At 36.1% G+C, this 5,860-nt stretch overlaps 1 protein-coding gene across 1 annotated transcript in view; it reads left to right on the forward strand.

The window, feature by feature from the left end:
- Positions 1 to 5,860, forward strand: part of LOC127521108 (amyloid-beta A4 protein-like) — a 337,319-nt gene that overhangs the window by 252,771 nt on the left and 78,688 nt on the right. The window lies entirely within an intron of this gene.

The following is a 5,860-nucleotide window of genomic DNA, read 5'->3' on the forward strand; positions in this document are numbered from 1 at the left end:
TCTTAAAGTGACAGCAGCCTAATATTCCTGCTGCTTTCTGTGTTTTTAAACTTAATCAAACAACAAAAGACACAAAGAACAATCACTCACTGCTCTTGACTGAATAACTTTTGTAGATTTAATAAGGATTAATCTGTTTATACATTTGTTGAAAAAATATTTATGGCCGGTAATTTTCTTAAGTCACGGGCCATTGACAGGTGTGGCAGAAAGTTAGTTTTAGGCCCTGCCTGTAAGTAAATTGCAGTTGTCAATCCCCAAAACTGACAGTGTAAACATATTCTATTCAGTCTAACCCACTCTGGTATGAAACGGACAAACTCATGGATAAAATCCAGCCCTGACCATTTATTACTCATGAATATCCTGTTTAACTGGGAAATACATCACATTATGGAAGTAAAATGGGTTGTGAATGCCATTTCAAAGTCGTTTCAGAATGTTATTACGTTCTCATGAAAGATTTTGAAGACAAACATGTTTTCATTTAGAATAACGTCACTGTTGAATCATTCAATAAGAAAAAGGAACATGAATTAAGAGAGTAAATAGAGTCAGGGTTTATTTCACTGATTTTAAGGATCTATTATGTTAACATCGTAACATTGAATTTTAATGAGAATTCTGGATGTTATAGATGCAGAAAAAATTATTTATTAAAATGCATTAAATGTAAAACCATCAAACCTTTCAATTTAATCGTTTTATTTCACAAGTGTTACACTTGCAATCATTGTTTCATATGGTCATATATCACAACTAGGGTTGTGTGTAACTGTGTGGAAGCTGTTCATTATGGCTGTGTGGTTTTGATTGGTTTAATGTGGGTTTATTGTGAGGAGGCGGGCTTCACCGTCACTGTGAAACATACGTGATAGTACACAGTGTTCTCTCGTGAACTCCCACACACTCCTATAGAACGGCAGCAGGGCGGTGTATGTGGGGGTTGATGGTCTGTGCTGGCCTGAATGGAAATGGAATAGTTAACAGAATGAGTTTACCCCCCAAAATGATACTCACATTGTTAAAATCCCACTTAAACAAACCCATTTAGTGTGCATTCAAGATGCATTGTGAAATGACATAAAATGCCACTTTCAGATTTTAAGTAAACAACGAAATATGAAGCAGCTGAACTTTTTCAACATTGATAATAATCATAAATGTTTCTTGAGTAACAAATCATCATATTAGAATGATTTCTGAAGGATCATGTGACGCTGAAGACTGGAGTAATGCTGCTGAAAATTCAGCTTTGATCACTGGATATAAATTACACTTTACTATATATTCACATAGAAAAAGCTGTTTTACATTGTAAAAATATTACTGTATTTTTGATTAAATAAATGCAGCCTTGGTGGATATTAAAAAAAAATGTAATTATTCCAAACTTCTGACCAGTTTACATTTGGCAGATGCTTTTGTCCAAAGTGACTTTAATGCATTAATGCATTCAACAGACATTGTATATATATATATATATTTTTTTTTTATCAATTTATGCATTCCCTTGGAGTCATTTGTGCTCCGGGACACATTTGAGCAGATACACGTACAGTATGTGAGGAGAGAAAGACTGTAAATAGTCCCTGTAGCCTGCGTGTCTGCTGTTTCTGACAGCTCCTCTGGGAAACACTATGAAGTGACTCAGCCTCAGTAAACAAACACTGGGCAAGAGATCCATGAAGTGTCATACAATTCCGATACAATTTGGCTCCGTGTGTCATTTTGAATAGCGACTCGTATTACACAACACCCAAATCCAGTGAGTGACAGCGCTGGCACAAAACCACCAGCTCGCCTGAAGATGTAATAAATATCCTCTTAATGCCACATAATATCTGTCAGATTGCGCGAGCGTGACCGTGACCGTACGTGTCGACGCTTTTGTCCCAGTCACTGAAGCTTCTATTCTGGATGCGCCATAAATTATCCATCACCTCAACGCTCAGGTCATCGGTCTATGTGAGTTTGGAGAAGAAGAAAGTGCTGTGATCAATAATTAAATAATGTTACTCAACTACAGCAAGCTGAAGCTTTGAAAGCTTCAATGTACAAACTTGTACAAGAATGAAAATGCTGTCACTGTTTGTTGTTGTTGTTGTTGTTGTGATGAGGTCATGATACAGTGCTGGAGAATGAAGCCCTCACTAGTGTGCACACAATACTCAGTGTTCTGTGTCATTGCCTGTGGCGGTTGATGCACTATTGAACAGGGTTTCCCAGTAGCGGATGGATTCCCTCCATGATGTCACGTTTCTCTCGCATGTTCTGTTGGGATTCATGTTGAGAATGCTGAATGTGCAAATTATAGTAGTAATCGAAAATGAACCCTTCAGATGTGTATAATAAAACACCCCATTCGATGGGTTAGAACTAGTGATCGACCGATATTGATTTTTTAGAACCGATACCGATAATTTGTGTGTTTATGTGCCGATAACTGATATGCAGAACTGATCTTTATTTACTGTTATACTTCTGTTTTTGACACGATCACAACACCACTGAGCTGAACAAACCATTTTATTTATAACAATCACTCCCTCCTTGCATAGAAAACAAATCTTATTTATACACCAATAAATAGAGGTCTGAAAGTTCAAAAAATAAAAAGTGCACTATTACTAAACTGTTTTTGTTGAAAATTAGTAGTCTTTCATTTTAATTTTAATCTTCATATTACAAAAATAATTGTATTTTATAAAAAGCATCAGCAGCAACACTAATGTTAACAATAAGCAAAATAAATGTAGAATGTCTAATGTTTTCAAATGGAGAAAATAAATTAAAGACAGGAGTCATATCAACTTTGCCAAAATGTAATACTTCATTTTAAACTACAGTTTTAGTAGATTTATAAGCTGTTTAATAGGCTAAAGAGTGAAGAATCATGTTAAATAAATGAATAATATTCTCTGGAATATTGGAGTATAACAAACAAAACATTGTATTTTATTGCATTTCTCAACTGGTATGTTATATCAGAATTATTAATAATGTTTTTGTCGTTCTAGATTATGAAATATCTGCTGACAAAGGGCTGTTTATCTATGCATTTACACAGAACTATACTCAAACTGCGATCGCTCGTGGAGATGATAAAGAATTAATTTCCATAGAGTTGTGTTTACTTGGATGTTTATAAGCGAATTAATGGTTATATAGTAAATGTTTATATAATTACGATGTTTTAAACAAGTGAATCTTGTTTAAAGTTACATGGAGCATTTCCTGAGCATCAACCCGCTGAGTGAACAGCAAAATGCAGACGACTTCACGAGACTAATGATGAGCGTAGACAACAGAGAGAGAATTAAATTCAGCGCTTTTATTTCCAACATGTGCTCATTCATGGCTGTATTATTTAATTCATGCAAAGTTACATCTTTATTGGGACAGGACAAGACGGATTATCTTACGTGGCTCTATGAGCTTGTCTCCATTTCTTAGAGACAAGTTGCATAAACTAGCTACATTTCAGGCATTTATATAACACATCTAATTTGTGCATTAATGTTAAATAAAGTTTACTAATTACAGCAAAGCAGGTAAGTATACTTTACCTGTGCACGCCGTTGTCTCCCCTCCCCTCAGATGCGCTGTAATGCCGATCCTGTGCACAATTCTCAAAACACCCACAAGATGGTGCCGTTTATCGGTAAATCCAATATTATAAAACCGATATCCAATTATGGTAAAACGCTTAAATATCAGGGAAAATATTGGTAAATTGATATATCGGTCGATCTCTAGTTAGAACAACCCGATCAATGGGTTAAAACAACCCAATTGCTGGGTTAAAACACCCCATTCCCTGGGTTAAAACAACCCATTTGCTGGGTTAAGACAACCCAATCGCTGGGTTAAGACAACCCATTCTCTGGGTTAAGACAACCCATTCGCTGGGTTAAGACACCCCATTCTCTGGGTTAAGACAACCCAATCGCTGGGTTAAGACAACCCATTCGCTGGGTTAAGACACCCCATTCTCTGGGTTTGTCCATTTTCAACCCAACTTGGGTTGTTTTTAACCCAGTATCCTTGTAAACATAGCCAGTTATGTCAAAAGTGAACATAAACAGTTGAGAAATAAAACACGTCTAACAGTATATTGGATCCGTGCATTAGCTTTTAAAGTGACAGCAGCCTAATATTCTGCTGCTTTCTGAGTTTTTAAAGTTAATCGAACAACAAAAGACAAAGAACAATCACTCACTGCTCTTGACTGAATAACTTTTGTAGCTTTAAAAAGGATTAATCAGATGTGTTCAGATGTCAGATGATGTGCTCTGACGTCATAAAACCCATCAGTGAGATTTTTATTGGAGTCTGAATCGAAACAAAAACCAGCATCAGAAATGTTATGCAATATAGGATTCTGTTTGAGATCAATTTGAAAAAGAAAAAAAAAATCACACAGAAATGTGAGTAGAGAACTTTTAGGACTGTACTTCTACATTTTTCATCGAGGACTTTTTAAACATTGCCTCTTGTAAGATTAAAGTCACCATGAAATCAAAATTGACAATTCTTGTTTTTTTTATGGAATACTGCAGTGTTTGTCATAAATTATTTCTCAGTGCACGTCATTATTGTGTTAAATTCATAATCTTGAATAACTTCCCCTCCCTCTTGTAGCGACATCTCTTCTCTGATGATGAGGGCGGGGCAACCTGTCACTCAAATGAGATCCACCAATAGCAAACCACAACCATCCAATCAATTCCCAACGGACAAAATCAAGCCCCACCCTACATTTGTTCTTGTTTCAGAAGCCATTTCACTCTGACATATGGCACAATAGAGAACAAAAGACCAGCACAACTTCCCTTTCATGCCGACTTTAAGAGAAGCCATCAATATGCTGTTTTTAAGTCTTTAATTTGATGTCATTTTATGCCAATGACATCAAATGCCATTTTCAGATTTTCAATAAATAATGACTTAAATTTGGGTCTGCTCTCAGACAAAGCTATCATAAGACTTCAGAAGAACTGAAATATAATGCATGAGTCATATGCACTAGTGCTTTATGATGCTTTTTTCATTTTCTATATAGGGTAAAGTCAAGCGTATACTTCCACATTTTCACATTACCTAGTTTGTTTATTATTAGCTCTTGTAAGATAAAAAGAAGTCATCAATATAATGTTTTTAATCATTAAGAGAAGAGGAAGAGTTGTTGTAGTAGAGTGTTGTTGACATGCCGTCATTTTACGGCGGACTGCTTCACAAATGAGGGTCAATTCAACACTGGATTTGCACAAAAGATTAACATGACGGCACATGCTAGTGGATGAGTTGAATCAACTCCACAGCAACTACATAAATTTATCCACTAACCATTCAGAAACGTCTAAAAGTTGTAACTTCTTCCTGAGTCTCTCCATCAATGTCGACTCCGGTTTGAACAATGTAAGGCTGAACACCGTTACTGACAATCCTCATTTTGGCTGCGTGAGATTCTCCAGCTTTGTTGTTGTTGAGCAACCGAAGCGTGAGCTGTTAAAGCTCCGCCCTCTTCTGGAAAGGGGGCCGGGAGCAGCAGCTCATTTGCATTTAAAGGGACACACACACACACACAAACGGCATGTTTTTGCTCACACCCAAATAGGGGCAAATTTGACAAGCTATAATAAATGATCTGTGGGGTATTTTGAGCTGAAACTTCACAGACACATTCTGGAGACACCAGAGATTTATAGGTCCCTTTTAACAGATATACTGTACAACTTTATTTTTAATAATGTATTATTAAATGTCGCAATTAACATTAAAGAATGCTTTAGAAGTTTTTTTCATTGTTTGTTCATGTTAACTAATGGAGCCTATTGTAAACCATCATGTTCATTCA

The sequence above is a fragment of the Ctenopharyngodon idella genome, chromosome 1, assembly GCF_019924925.1.
Source record: "Ctenopharyngodon idella isolate HZGC_01 chromosome 1, HZGC01, whole genome shotgun sequence".
NCBI classification, from domain to species: domain Eukaryota; kingdom Metazoa; phylum Chordata; class Actinopteri; order Cypriniformes; family Xenocyprididae; genus Ctenopharyngodon; species Ctenopharyngodon idella.